Raw genomic sequence first — 16,779 nt, 5'->3', positions numbered from 1 at the left:
ACCACTAGATGGCGCTGCTTCCGACTCCTCATACACTCAGCTGTAGACAGGTCAGCGCTGCCACCATTAGATGGCGCTGCTCCCGGCTCCTCATACACTCTGCTGTAGACAGTTCAGCACTGACACCACTAGATGGCGCTGCTCCCGACTCCTCATACACTCAGCTGTAGACAGGTCAGCGCTGCCACCATTAGATGGCGCTGCTCCCGGCTCCTCATACACTCTGCTGTAGACAGTTCAGCACTGCCACCACTAGATGGCGCTGCACCCGGCTCCTAATACACTAAGCTGTAGACAATTCAGCACTGCCCCCACTAGATGGCGCTTCTTCCTGCTCCTCATACACTCCGCTGTAGACAGTTCAGCACTGACACCACTAGATGTCGCTGCTCTCGACTCCTCATACATTCCGCTGTAGACAGTTCAGCACTGACACCACTAGATGGCGCTGCTCCCGGCTCCTCATACACTCCACTATTGACAGTTCAGCACTGCCACCACTAGATGGCGCTGCTCCCGGCTACTCATACACTCAGCTGTAGACAATTCAGCGCTGCCACCACTAGATGGCGCTGCTCCCGACTCCTCATACACTCCACTATTGACAGTTCAGCACTGCCACCACTAGATGATGCTGCTTCCGGCTCCTCATACATTCAGCTGTAGACAGTTCAGCACTGCCCCCACTAGATGGCGCTGTTCCCGGCTCCTCATACTCTCAGCTGTAGACAGTTCAGCACTGCCACCACTAGATGGCGCTGTTCCTGGCTCCTCATACACTCAGCTGTAGACATTTCAGCACTGCCACCACTAGATGGCGTGGCTCCCGGCTCCTCATATACTCTGCTGTAGACAGTTCAGCACTGCCACCACTAGATGGCGCTGCTCCAGTCTCCTCATACACTCAGCTGTAGACAGTTCAGCACTGCCACCACTAGATGGTGCTTCTCCCTGCTCCTCATACACTCCGCTGTAGACAGTTCAGCACTGCCACCACTAGATGGCGCTGCTCCCGACTCCTCATACTCTCTGCTGTAGACAGTGCAGCCCTGCCACCACTAGATGGCGCTGCTCCCGACTCCTCATACTCTCTGCTGTAGACACTGCAGCCCTGCCACCACTAGATGGTGCTGCTCCCGGCTCCTCATACACTCTGCTGTATACACTTCAGCACTGCCACCACTAGATGGCGCTGAACCCGGCTCCTCATGCACTCAGCTGTAGACAGTTCAGCACTGCCACCACTAGATGGCGCTGTTTCCTGCTCCTCATACACTCAGCTGTAGACAGTTCAGCACTGCCACCACTAGATGGCGCTTCTCCAGGCTCCTCATACACTCCGCTGTAGACAGTTCAGCACTGCCACCACTAGATGGCGCTGCTCCCGATTCCTCATACTCTCCGCTGTAGACAGTGCAGCCCTGCCACCACCAGATGGCGCTGCTCCCGACTCCTCATACTCTCTGCTGTAGACAGTGCAGCCCTGCCACCACTAGATGGCGCTGCTCCCGGCTCCTCATACACTCTGCTGTATACACTTCAGCACTGCCACCAGTAGATGGTGCTGCACCCAGCTCCTCATACACTCAGCTATAGACAGTTCAGCACTGCCACCACTAGATGGTGCTGCTCCCGGCTCCTCATTCACTCTGCTGTAGACAGTGCAGCCCTGCCACCACTAGATGGCGCTGCACCGGGCTCCTCATACACTCAGCTGTAGACAGTTCAGCACTGCCACCACTAGGTGGCGCTGCTCCCGACTCCTCATACTCTCTGCTGTAGACAGTGCAGCCCTGCCACCACTAGATGGCGCTGCTCCCGACTCCTCATACTCTCTGCTGTAGACAGTTCAGCACTGCCACCACTAGATGGCGCTGCTCCCGACTCCTCATACTCTCTGCTGTAGACAGTTCAGCACTGCCACCACTAGATGGCGCTGCTCCCTGCTCCTCATACACTCTGCTGTAGACAGTTCAGCACTGCCACCACTAGATGGCGCTGCTCCCTGCTCCTCATACACTCTGCTGTAGACAGTTCAGCACTGCCACCACTAGATGGCGCTGCTCCCGTCTCCTCATACACTCTGCTGTAGACAGTTCACCACTGCCACCACTAGATGGCGCTGCTCCCGTCTCCTCATACACTCTGCTGTAGACAGTTCAGCACTGCCACCACTAGATGGCGCTGCTCCTTGCTCCTCATACACTCAGCTGTAGACAGTTCAGCACTGCCACCACTAGATGGCGCTGCTCCCGGCTCCTCATACACTCTGCTGTAGACAGTTCAGCACTGCCACCACTAGATGGCGATGCTCCCGACTCCTCATACTCTCTGCTGTAGACAGTTCAGCACTGCTACCACTAGATGGCGCTGCTCCCGACTCCTCATACTCTCTGCTGTGGACAGTGCAGCCCTGCCACCACTAGATGGCGCTGCTCCCGACTCCTCATACACTCTGCTGTAGACAGTTCAGCACTGCCACCACTAGATGGCGCTGCTCCCGATTCCTCATAAGCTCAGCTGTAGACAGTTCAGCACTGCACCACTAGATGGCGCTGCTCCCGGCTCCTCATACGATCAGCTGCAGACAGTTCAGCACTGCCACCACTAGATGGCGATGCACCCGGCTCCTTATACACTCAGCTGTAGACAGTTCAGCACTGACACCACTAGATAGCCCTGCTCCCGGCTCCTCATACACTCTGCTGTAGACAGTTCAGCACTGCCACCACTAGATGGCGCTGCTCCCGACTCCTCATACTTTCTGCTGTAGACAGTTCAGCACTGCCTCCACTAGATGGCGCTGCTCCCTGCTCCTCAAACACTCAGCTGTAGACAGTTCGGCACAGCCACCACTAGATGGCGCTGCTCCCGGCTCCTCATACACTCCGCTGTAGACAGTTCAGTACTGCCACCACTAGATGGCGCTGCTCCCGGCTCCCCTTACTCTCCGCTGTAGACAGTTCAGCACTGCCACCACTAGATGGTGCTGCTCCCCGCTCCCCTTACTCTCCGCTGTATGCAGTTCAGCACTGCCACCACTAGATGGCGCTGTTCCCGGCTCCTCATACACTCAGCTGTAGACAGTTCAGCACTGCCTCCACTAGATGGCGCTGCTCCCGGCTCCTCATACACTCCGCTGTAGACAGTTCAGCACTGCCACCACTAGATGGTGCGGCTCCCGGCTCCTCATACACTCTGCTGTAGACAGTTCAGCACTGCCACCACTAGATGGCGCTGCTCCCTGCTCCTCATACACTCAGCTGTAGACAGTTCAGCACTGCCACCACTAGATGGCGCTTCTCCAGGGTCCTCATACACTCCGCTGTAGACAGTTCAGCACTGCCACCACTAGATGGCGCTGCTCCCGATTCCTCATACTCTCCGCTGTAGACAGTGCAGCCCTGCCACCACTAGATGGCGCTGCTCCCGACTCCTCATACTCTCTGCTGTAGACAGTGCAGCCATGCCACCACTAGATGGCGCTGCTCCCGGCTCCTCATACACTCTGCTGTATACACTTCAGCACTGCCACCACTAGATGGCACTGCACCCGGCTCCTCATACACTCAGCTGTAGACAGTTCAGCACTGCCACCACTAGATGGCGCTGCTCCCGGCTCCTCATACACTCTGCTGTAGACAGTGCAGCCCTGCCACCACTAGATGGCGCTGCACCGGACTCCTCATACACTCAGCTGTAGACAGTTCAGCACTGCCACCACTAGGTGGCGCAGCTCCCGACTCCTCATACTCTCTGCTGTAGACAGTGCAGCCCTGCCACCACTAGATGGCGCTGCTCCCGACTCCTCATACTCTCTGCTGTAGACAGTTCAGCACTGCCACCCCTAGATGGCGCTGCTCCCGACTCCTCATACTCTCTGCTGTAGACAGTTCAGCACTGCCACCACTATATGGCGCTGCTCCCGACTCCTCATACTCTCTGCTGTAGACAGTTCAGCACTGCCACCAATAGATGGCGCTGCTCCCGCGCTCCTCATACTCTCAGCTGTAGACAGTTCAGCACTGCCACCAATAGATGGCGCTGCTCCTTGCTCCTCATACACTCAGCTGTAGACAGTTCAGCACTGCCATCAGTAGATGGCGCTGCTCCCGACTCCTCATACACTCTGCTGTAGACACTTCAGCCCTGCCACCACTAGATGGCGCTGCACCCGGCTCCTCATACACTCAGCTGTAGACAGTTCAGCACTGCCACCACTAGATGGCGCTGCTCCCGGCTTCTCATACTCTCTGCTGTAGACAGTGCAGAACTGCCACCACTAGATGGCGCTGCACCCGGCTCCTCATACACTCAGCTGTAGACAGTTCAGCACTGCCACCACTAGATGGCGCTGCTCCAGGCTCCTCATACTCTCTGCTGTAGACAGTTCAGCACTGCCACCACTAGATGGCTCTGCACCCAGCTCCTCATACACTCAGCTGTAGACAGTTTAGCACTGCCACCAATAGGTGGCGCGGCTCCCGGCTCCTCATACACTCTGCTGTAGACAGTTCAGCACTGCCACCACTAGATGGCGCTGCTCCCTGCTCCTCATACACTCAGCTGTAGACAGTTCAGCACTGCCACCACTAGATGGCGCTTCTCCAGGGTCCTCATACATTCCTCTGTAGACAATTCAGCACTGCCACCACTAGATGGCGCTGCTCCCGATTCCTCATACTCTCCGCTGTAGACAGTGCAGCCCTGCCACCACTAGATGGCGCTGCTCCCGACTCCTCATACTCTCTGCTGTAGACAGTGCAGCCATGCCACCACTAGATGGCGCTGCTCCCGGCTCCTCATACACTCTGCTGTATACACTTCAGCACTGCCACCACTAGATGGCGCTGTTCCCGGCTCCTCATACACTCAGCTGTAGACAGTTCAGCACTGCCACCACTAGATGGCGCTGCTCCCGGCTCCTCATACACTCCGCTGTAGACAGTTCAGCACTGCCACCGCTAGATGGCGCTACTCCCTGATCCTCATACACTCTGCTGTAGACAGTTCAGCATTGCCACCACTAGATGGCGCTGCTCCCGGCTCCTCATGCACTCAGCTGTAGACAGTTCAGCACTGCCACCACTAGATAGCGCTGTTTCCTGCTCCTCATACACTCAGCTGTAGACAGTTCAGCACTGCCACCACTAGATGGAGCTTCTCCAGGCTCCTCATACACTCCGCTGTAGACAGTTCAGCACTGCCACCACTAGATGGCGCTGCTCCCGATTCCTCATACTCTCCGCTGTAGACAGTGCAGCCCTGCCACCACCAGATGGCGCTGCTCCCGACTCCTCATACTCTCTGCTGTAGACAGTGCAGCCCTGCCACCACTAGATGGCGCTGCTCCCGGCTCCTCATACACTCTGCTGTATACACTTCAGCACTGCCACCAGTAGATGGCGCTGCACCCAGCTCCTCATACACTCAGCTATAGACAGTTCAGCACTGCCACCACTAGATGGTGCTGCTCCCGGCTCCTCATACACTCTGCTGTAGACAGTGCAGCTCTGCCACCACTAGATGGCGCTGCACCGGGCTCCTCATACACTCAGCTGTAGACATTTCAGCACTGCCACCACTAGGTGGCGCTGCTCCCGACTCCTCATACTCTCTGCTGTAGACAGTGCAGCCCTGCCACCACTAGATGGCGCTGCTCCCGACTCCTCATACTCTCTGCTGTAGACAGTTCAGCACTGCCACCACTAGATGGCGCTGCTCCCTGCTCCTCATACACTCTGCTGTAGACAGTTCAGCACTGCCACCACTAGATGGCGCGGCTCCCGTCTCCTCATACACTCTGCTGTAGACAGTTCAGCACTGCCACCACTAGATGGCGCTGCTCCCGTCTCCTCAGACACTCAGCTGTAGACAGTTCAGCACTGCCACCACTAGATGGCGCTGCTCCTTGCTCCTCATACACTCAGCTGTAGACAGTTCAGCACTGCCACCACTAGATGGCGCTGCTCCCGCCTCCTCATACACTCTGCTGTAGACAGTTCAGCACTGCCACCACTAGATGGCGATGCTCCCGACTCCTCATACTCTCTGCTGTAGACAGTTCAGCACTGCTACCACTAGATGGCGCTGCTCACGGCTCCTCATACTCTCTGCTGTAGACAGTGCAGCCCTGCCACCACTAGATGGCGCTGCACCCGGTTCCTCATACACTCAGCTGTAGACAGTTCAGCACTGCCACCACTAGATGGCGCTGCTCCCGGCTCCTCATACACTCCGCTGTAGACAGCTCAGCACTGACACCACTAGATGGAGCTGCTCCCGACTCCTCATACACTCAGCTGTAGACAGTTCAGCACTGCCACCACTAGATGGCGCTGCTCCCGACTCCTCATACTCTCAGCTGTAGACAGTTCAGCACTGCACCACTAGATGGCGCTGCTCCCGGCTCCTCATACAATCAGCTGCAGACAGTTCAGCACTGCCACCACTAGATGGCGATGCACCCGGCTCCTTATACACTCAGCTGTAGACAGTTCAGCACTGACACCACTAGATAGCCCTGCTCCCGGCTGATCATACACTCTGCTGTAGACAGTTCAGCACTGCCACCACTAGATGGTGCTGCTCCCGACTCCTCATACTTTCTGCTGTAGACAGTACAGCACTGCCTCCACTAGATGGCGCTGCTCCCTGCTCCTCAAACACTCAGCTGTAGACAGTTCGGCACAGCCACCACTAGATGGCGCTGCTCCCGGCTCCTCATACACTCCGCTGTAGACAGTTCAGTACTGCCACCACTAGATGGCGCTGCTCCCGGCTCCCCTTACTCTCCGCTGTAGACAGTTCAGCACTGCCACCACTAGATGGTGCTGCTCCCCGCTCCCCTTACTCTCCGCTGTATGCAGTTCAGCACTGCCACCACTAGATGGCGCTGTTCCCGGCTCCTCATACACTCAGCTGTAGACAGTTCAGCACTGCCTCCACTAGATGGCGCTGCTCCCGGCTCCTCATACACTCCGCTGTAGACAGTTCAGCACTGCCACCACTAGATGGCGCGGCTCCCGGCTCCTCATACACTCTGCTGTAGACAGTTCAGCACTGCCACCACTAGATGGCGCTGCTCCCTGCTCCTCATACACTCAGCTGTAGACAGTTCAGCACTGCCACCACTAGATGGCGCTTCTCCAGGGTCCTCATACACTCCACTGTAGACAGTTCAGCACTGCCACCACTAGATGGCGCTGCTCCCGATTCCTCATACTCTCCGCTGTAGACAGTGCAGCCCTGCCACCACTAGATGGCGCTGCTCCCGACTCCTCATACTCTCTGCTGTAGACAGTGCAGCCATGCCACCACTAGATGGCGCTGCTCCCAGCTCCTCATACACTCTGCTGTATACACTTCAGCACTGCCACCACTAGATGGCGCTGCACCCGGCTCCTCATACACTCAGCTGTAGACAGTTCAGCACTGCCACCACTAGATGGCGCTGCTCCCGGCTCCTCATACACTCTGCTGTAGACAGTGCAGCCCTGCCACCACTAGATGGCGCTGCACCGGGCTCCTCATACACTCAGCTGTAGACAGTTCAGCACTGCCACCACTAGGTGGCGCAGCTCCCGACTCCTCATACTCTCTGCTGTAGACAGTGCAGCCCTGCCACCACTAGATGGCGCTGCTCCCGACTCCTCATACTCTCTGCTGTAGACAGTTCAGCACTGCCACCACTAGATGGCGCTGCTCCCGACTCCTCATACTCTCTGCTGTAGACAGTTCAGCACTGCCACCACTATATGGCGCTGCTCCCGACTCCTCATTCTCTCTGCTGTAGACAGTTCAGCACTGCCACCAATAGATGGCGCTGCTCCCGCGCTCCTCATACTCTCAGCTGTACACAGTTCAGCACTGCCACCAATAGATGGCGCTGCTCCTTGCTCCTCATACACTCAGCTGTAGACAGTTCAGCACTGCCATCACTAGATGGCGCTGCTCCCGACTCCTCATACACTCTGCTGTAGACACTTCAGCCCTGCCACCACTAGATGGCGCTGCACCCGGCTCCTCATACACTCAGCGGTAGACAGTTCAGCACTGCCACCACTAGATGTCTCTGCTCCCGGCTTCTCATACTCTCTGCTGTAGACAGTGCAGAACTGCCACCACTAGATGGCGCTGCACCCAGCTCCTCATACACTCAGCTGTAGACAGTTCAGCACTGCCACCACTAGATGGCGCTGCTCCAGGCTCCTCATACTCTCTGCTGTAGACAGTTCAGCACTGCCACCACTAGATGGCTCTGCACCCAGCTCCTCATACACTCAGCTGTAGACAGTTTAGCACTGCAACCACTAGGTGGCGCAGCTCCCGACTCCTCATACTCTCTGCTGTAGACAGTTCAGCACTTGCACCACTAGATGGCGCTGCTCCCGACTCCTCATACTCTCTGCTGTAGACAGTTCAGCACTGCCACCACTATATGGCGCTGCTCCCGACTCCTCATACTTTCTGCTGTAGACAGTTCAGCACTGCCACCACTAGATGGCGCTTCTCCAGGGTCCTCATACACTCCACTGCAGACAGTTCAGCACTGCCACCACTAGATGGCGCTGCTCCCGATTCCTCATACTCTCCGCTGTAGACAGTGCATCCCTGCCACCACTAGATGGCGCTGCTCCCGACTCCTCATACTCTCTGCTGTAGACAGTGCAGCCATGCCACCACTAGATGGCGCTGCTCCCAGCTCCTCATACACTCTGCTGTATACACTTCAGCACTGCCACCACTAGATGGCGCTGCACCCGGCTCCTCATACACTCAGCTGTAGACAGTTCAGCACTGCCACCACTAGATGGCGCTGCTCCCGGCTCCTCATACACTCTGCTGTAGACAGTGCAGCCCTGCCACCACTAGATGGCGCTGCACCGGGCTCCTCATACACTCAGCTGTAGACAGTTCAGCACTGCCACCACTAGGTGGCGCAGCTCCCGACTCCTCATACTCTCTGCTGTAGACAGTGCAGCCCTGCCACCACTAGATGGCGCTGCTCCCGACTCCTCATACTCTCTGCTGTAGACAGTTCAGCACTGCCACCACTAGATGGCGCTGCTCCCGACTCCTCATACTCTCTGCTGTAGACAGTTCAGCACTGCCACCACTATATGGCGCTGCTCCCGACTCCTCATTCTCTCTGCTGTAGACAGTTCAGCACTGCCACCAATAGATGGCGCTGCTCCCGCGCTCCTCATACTCTCAGCTGTACACAGTTCAGCACTGCCACCAATAGATGGCGCTGCTCCTTGCTCCTCATACACTCAGCTGTAGACAGTTCAGCACTGCCATCACTAGATGGCGCTGCTCCCGACTCCTCATACACTCTGCTGTAGACACTTCAGCCCTGCCACCACTAGATGGCGCTGCACCCGGCTCCTCATACTCTCAGCTGTAGACAGTTCAGCACTGCCACCACTAGATGTCTCTGCTCCCGGCTTCTCATACTCTCTGCTGTAGACAGTGCAGAACTGCCACCACTAGATGGCGCTGCACCCAGCTCCTCATACACTCAGCTGTAGACAGTTCAGCACTGCCACCACTAGATGGCGCTGCTCCAGGCTCCTCATACTCTCTGCTGTAGACAGTTCAGCACTGCCACCACTAGATGGCTCTGCACCCAGCTCCTCATACACTCAGCTGTAGACAGTTTAGCACTGCAACCACTAGGTGGCGCAGCTCCCGACTCCTCATACTCTCTGCTGTAGACAGTTCAGCACTTGCACCACTAGATGGCGCTGCTCCCGACTCCTCATACTCTCTGCTGTAGACAGTTCAGCACTGCCACCACTATATGGCGCTGCTCCCGACTCCTCATACTTTCTGCTGTAGACAGTTCAGCACTGCCACCAATAGATGGCGCTGCTCCCGCGCTCCTCATACTCTCAGCTGTACACAGTTCAGCACTGCCACCAATAGATGGCGCTGCTCCTTGCTCCTCATACACTCAGCTGTAGACAGTTCAGCACTGCCACCACTAGATGGCGCTGCTCCCGGCTTCTCATACTCTCTGCTGTAGACAGTGCAGAACTGCCACCACTAGATGGCGCTGCACCCGGCTCCTCATACACTCAGCTGTAGACAGTTCAGCACTGCCACCACTAGATGGCGCTGCTCCAGGCTCCTCATACTCTCTGCTGTGGACAGTTCAGCACTGCCACCACTAGATGGCTCTGCACCCAGCTCCTCATACACTCAGCTGTAGACAGTTTAGCACTGCCACCACTAGGTGGCGCAGCTCCCGACTCCTCATACTCTCTGCTGTAGACAGTGCAGCCCTGCCACCACTAGATGGCGCTGCTCCCGACTCCTCATACTCTCTGCTGTAGACAGTTCAGCACTGCCACCACTAGATGGCGCTGCTCCCGATTCCTCATACTCTCTGCTGTAGACAGTTCAGCACTGCCACCACTATATGGCGCTGCTCCCGACTCCTCATACTTTCTGCTGTAGACAGTTCAGCACTGCCACCAATAGATGGCGCTGCTCCCGCGCTCCTCATACTCTCAGCTGTACACAGTTCAGCGCTGCCACCAATAGATGGCGCTGCTCCTTGCTCCTCATGCACTCAGCTGTAGACAGTTCAGCACTGCCACCACTAGATGGCGCTGCTCCCGACTCCTCATACACTCTGCTGTAGACACTTCAGCCCTGCCACCACTAGATGGCGCTGCACCCGGCTCCTCATACACTCAGCTGTAGACAGTTCAGCACTGCCACCACTAGATGGCGCTGCTCCCGACTCCTCATACACTCAGCTGTAGACATTTCAGCACTGCCACCACTAGATGGCGCTGCTCCTTGCTCCTCATACACTCAGCTGTAGACAGTTCAGCACTGCCACCACTAGATGGCACTGCTCCCGGCTCCTCATACACTCTGCTGTAGACAGTTCAGCACTGCCACCACTAGATAGCGATGCTCCCGACTCCTCATACTCTCTGCTGTAGACAGTTCAGCATTGCTACCACTAGATGGCGCTGCTCCCGACTCCTCATACTCTCTGCTGTAGACAGTGCAGCCTTGCCACCACTAGATGGCGCTGCACCCGGTTCCTCATACACTCAGCTGTAGACAGTTCAGCACTGCCACCACTAGATGGCTCTGCACCCAGCTCCTCATACACTCAGCTGTAGACAGTTCAGCACTGCCACCACTAGATGGCGCTGCTCCGGACTCCTCATAAACTCAGCTGTAGACAGTTCAGCACTGACACCACTAGATGGCAGTGCACCCGGCTCCTTATACACTCAGCTGTAGACAGTTCAGCACTGCCACCACTAGATGGCGCTGCTCCCGACTCCTCATACTCTCTGCTGTAGACAGTGCAGCCCTGCCACCACTAGATGGCGCTGCACCCGGCTCCTCCTACACTCAGCTGTAGACAGTTCGGCACAGCCACCACTAGATGGCGCTGCTCCCGGCTCCTCATACACTCCGCTGTAGACAGTTCAGTACTGCCACCACTAGATGGCGCTTCTCCCGGCTCCCCTTACTCTCCGCTGTAGACAGTTCAGCACTGCCACCACTAGGTGGTGCTGCTCCCCGCTCCCCTTACTCTCCGCTGTAGGCAGTTCAGCACTGCCACCACTAGATGGCGCTGTTCCCGGCTCCTCATACACTCAGCTGTAGACAGTTCAGCACTGCCTCCACTAGATGGCGCTGCTCCCGGCTCCTCATACACTCCGCTGTAGACAGTTCAGCACTGCCACCGCTAGATGGCGCTACTCCCTGCTCCTCATACACTCTGCTGTAGACAGTTCAGCATTGCCACCACTAGATGGCGCTGCTCCCGGCTCCTCATGCACTCAGCTGTAGACAGTTCAGCACTGCCACCACTAGATGGCGCTGTTTCCTGCTCCTCATACACTCAGCTGTAGACAGTTCAGCACTGCCACCACTAGATGGCGCTGCTCCCGATTCCTCATACTCTCCGCTGTAGACAGTGCAGCCCTGCCACCACCAGATGGCGCTGCTCCCGACTCCTCATACTCTCTGCTGTAGACAGTGCAGCCCTGCCACCACTAGATGGCGCTGCTCCTGGCTCCTCATACACTCTGCTGTATACACTTCAGCACTGCCACCACTAGATGGCGCTGCACCCAGCTCCTCATACACTCAGCTATAGACAGTTCAGCACTGCCACCACTAGATGGTGCTGCTCCCGTCTCCTCATACACTCTGCTGTAGACAGTTCAGCACTGCCACCACTAGATGGCGCTGCTCCCGTCTCCTCATACACTCAGCTGTAGACAGTTCAGCACTGCCACCACTAGATGGCGCTGCTCCTTGCTCCTCATACACTCAGCTGTAGACAGTTCAGCACTGCCACCACTAGATGGCGCTGCTCCCGGCTCCTCATACACTCTGCTGTAGACAGTTCAGCACTGCCACCACTAGATGGCGCTGCTCCCGACTCCTCATACTCTCTGCTGTAGACAGTGCAGCCCTGCCACCACTAGATGGCGCTGCTCCTGGCTCCTCATACACTCTGCTGTATACACTTCAGCACTGCCACCACTAGATGGCGCTGCACCCAGCTCCTCATACACTCAGCTATAGACAGTTCAGCACTGCCACCACTAGATGGTGCTGCTCCCGGCTCCTCATACACTCTGCTGTAGACAGTGCAGCCCTGCCACCACTAGATGGCGCTGCACCGGGCTCCTCATACACTCAGCTGTAGACAGTTCAGCACTGCCACCACTAGGTGGCGCTGCTCCCGACTCCTCATACTCTCTGCTGTAGACAGTGCAGCCCTGCCACCACTAGATGGCGCTGCTCCTGACTCCTCATACTCTCTGCTGTAGACAGTTCAGCACTGCCACCACTAGATGGCGCTGCTCCCGACTACTCATACTCTCTGCTGTAGACAGTTCAGCACTGCCACCACTAGATGGCGCTGCTCCCGGCTCCTCATACACTCCGCTGTAGACAGTTCAGCACTGCCACCACTAGATGGCGCTGCTCCCTGCTCCTCATACACTCTGCTGTAGACAGTTCAGCACTGCCACCACTAGATGGCGCGGCTCCCGTCTCCTCATACACTCTGCTGTAGACAGTTCAGCACTGCCACCACTAGATGGCGCTGGTCCCGTCTCACCATACACTCAGCTGTAGACAGTTCAGCACTGCCACCACTAGATGGCGCTGCTCCTTGCTCCTCATACACTCAGCTGTAGACAGTTCAGCACTGCCACCACTAGATGGCGCTGCTCCCGGCTCCTCATACACTCTGCTGTAGACAGTTCAGCACTGCCACCACTAGATGGCGATGCTCCCGACTCCTCATACTCTCTGCAGTAGACAGTTCAGCACTGCTACCACTAGATGGCGCTGCTCCCGGCTCCTCATACTCTCTGCTGTAGACAGTGCAGCCCTGCCACCACTAGATGGCGCTGCACCCGGTTCCTCATACACTCAGCTGTAGACAGTTCAGCACTGCCACCACTAGATGGCGCTGCTCCCGACTCCTCATACACTCCGCTGTAGACAGCTCAGCACTGACACCACTAGATGGCGCTGCTCCCGACTCCTCATAAAATCAGCTGTAGACAGTTCAGCACTGCACCACTAGATGGCGCTGCTCCCGGCTCCTCATACAATCAGCTGCAGACAGTTCAGCGCTGCCACCATTAGATGGCGGTGCACCCGGCTCCTTATACACTCAGCTGTAGACAGTTCAGCACTGACACCACTAGATAGCCCTGCTCCCGACTCCTCATACTCTCTGCTGTAGACAGTTCAGCACTGCCTCCACTAGATGGCGCTGCTCCCTGCTCCTCAAACACTCAGCTGTAGACAGTTCGGCACAGCCACCACTAGATGGCGCTGCTCCCGGCTCCTCATACACTCCGCTGTAGACAGTTCAGTACTGCCACCACTAGATGGCGCTGCTCCCGGCTCCCCTTACTCTCCGCTGTAGACAGTTCAGCACTGCCACCACTAGATGGTGCTGCTCCCCGCTGCCCTTAATCTCCGCTGTATGCAGTTCAGCACTGCCACCACTAGATGGCGCTGTTCCCGGCTCCTCATACACTCAGCTGTAGACAGTTCAGCACTGCCTCCACTAGATGGCGCTGCTCCCGGCTCCTCATACACTCCGCTGTAGACAGTTCAGCACTGCCACCACTAGATGGCGCGGCTCCCGGCTCCTCATACACTCTGCTGTAGACAGTTCAGCACTGCCACCACTAGATGGCGCTGCTCCCTGCTCCTCATACACTCAGCTGTAGACAGTTCAGCACTGCCACCACTAGATGGCGCTGCTCCCTGCTCCTCATACACTCAGCTGTAGACAGTTCAGCACTGCCACCACTAGATGGCGCTTCTCCAGGGTCCTCATACACTCCTCTGTAGACAGTTCAGCACTGCCACCACTAGATGGCGCTGCTCCCGATTCCTCATACTCTCCGCTGTAGACAGTGCAGCCCTGCCACCACTAGATGGCGCTGCTCCCGACTCCTCATACTCTCTGCTGTAGACAGTCCAGCCATGCCACCACTAGATGGCGCTGCTCCCGGCTCCTCATACACTCTGCTGTATACACTTCAGCACTGCCACCACTAGATGGCGCTGCACCCGGCTCCTCATACACTCAGCTGTAGACAGTTCAGCACTGCCACCACTAGATGGCGCTGCTCCCGGCTCCTCATACACTCTGCTGTAGACAGTGCAGCCCTGCCACCACTAGAAGCGCTGCACCCGGCTCCTCATACACTCAGCTGTAGACAGTTCGGCACAGCCACCACTAGATGGCGCTGCTCCCGGCTCCTCATACACTCCACTGTAGACAGTTCAGTACTGCCACCACTAGATGGCGCTGCTCCCGGCTCCCCTTACTCTCCGCTGTAGACAGTTCAGCACTGCCACCACTAGGTGGTGCTGCTCCCCGCTCCCCTTACTCTCCGCTGTAGGCAGTTCAGCACTGCCACCACTAGATGGCGCTGTTCCTGGCTCCTCATACACTCAGCTGTAGACAGTTCAGCACTGCCTCCACTAGATGGCGCTGCTCCCGGCTCCTCATACACTTCGCTGTAGACAGTTCAGCACTGCCACCGCTAGATGGCGCTACTCCCTGATCCTCATACACTCTGCTGTAGACAGTTCAGCATTGCCACCACTAGATGGCGCTGCTCCCGACTCCTCATGCACTCAGCTGTAGACAGTTCAGCACTGCCACCACTAGATGGCGCTGTTTCCTGCTCCTCATACACTCAGCTGTAGACAGTTCAGCACTGCCACCACTAGATGGCGCTTCTCCAGGCTCCTCATACACTCCGCTGTAGACAGTTCAGCACTGCTACCACTAGATGGCGCTGCTCCCGATTCCTCATACTCTCTGCTGTAGACAGTGCAGCCCTGCCACCACCAGATGGCGCTGCTCCCGACTCCTCATACTCTCTGCTGTAGACAGTGCAGCCCTGCCACCACTAGATGGCGCTGCTCCCGGCTCCTCATACACTCTGCTGTATACACTTCAGCACTGCCACCAGTAGATGGTGCTGCACCCAGCTCCTCATACACTCAGCTATAGACAGTTCATCACTGCCACCACTAGATGGCGCTGCACCGGGCTCCTCATACACTCAGCTGTAGACAGTTCAGCACTGCCACCACTAGGTGGCGCTGCTCCCGACTCCTCATACTCTCTGCTGTAGACAGTGCAGCCCTGCCACCACTAGATGGCGCTGCTCCCGACTCCTCATACTCTCTGCTGTAGACAGTTCAGCACTGCCACCACTAGATGGCGCTGCTCCCGACTCCTCATACTCTCTGCTGTAGACAGTTCAGCACTGCCACCACTAGATGGCGCTGCTCCCTGCTCCTCATACACTCTGCTGTAGACAGTTCAGCACTGCCACCACTAGATGGCGCGGCTCCCGTCTCCTCATACACTCTGCTGTAGACAGTTCAGCACTGCCACCACTAGATGGCGCTGCTCCCGTCTCCTCATACACTCAGCTGTAGACAGTTCAGCACTGCCACCACTAGATGGCGCTGCTCCTTGCTCCTCATACACTCTGCTGTAGACAGTTCAGCACTGCCACCACTAGATGGCGCTGCTCCCGACTCCTCATACTCTCTGCTGTAGACAGTGCAGCCCTACCACCACTAGATGGCGCTGCACCCGGTTCCTCATACACTCAGCTGTAGACAGTTCAGCACTGCCACCACTAGATGGCGCTGCTCCCGGCTCCTCATACACTCCGCTGTAGACAGCTCAGCACTGACACCACTAGATGGCGCTGCTCCCGACTCCTCATACACTCAGCTGTAGACAGTTCAGCACTGCCACCACTAGATGGCGCTGCTCCCGACTCCTCATAAACTCAGCTGTAGACAGTTCAGCACTGCACCACTAGATGGCGCTGCTCCCGGCTCCTCATACAATCAGCTGCAGACAGTTCAGCACTGCCACCACTAGATGGCGGTGCATCCGGCTCCTTATACACTCAGCTGTAGACAGTTCAGGACTGACACCACTAGATAGCCCTGCTCCCGGCTCCTCATACACTCTGCTGTAGACAGTTCAGCACTGCCACCACTAGATGGCGCTGCTCCCGACTCCTCATACTCTCTGCTGTAGACAGTTCAGCACTGCCTCCACTAGATGGCGCTGCTCCCTGCTCCTCAAACACTCAGCTGTAGACAGTTCGGCACAGCCACCACTAGATGGCGCTGCTCCCGGCTCCTCATACACTCCGCTGTAGACAGTTCAGTACTGCCACCACTAGATGGTGCTGCTCCCGGCTCCCCTTACTCTCC

This window comes from Phyllobates terribilis, unplaced genomic scaffold, assembly GCF_046119375.1.
Source record: "Phyllobates terribilis strain yellow unplaced genomic scaffold, ASM4611937v1 Scaffold_1__5_contigs__length_1240528914, whole genome shotgun sequence".
In the NCBI taxonomy this organism is placed as follows: domain Eukaryota; kingdom Metazoa; phylum Chordata; class Amphibia; order Anura; family Dendrobatidae; genus Phyllobates; species Phyllobates terribilis.
The sequence above is the reverse complement of the archived record's forward strand: the minus strand, read 5'-3'. Positions refer to the sequence as shown.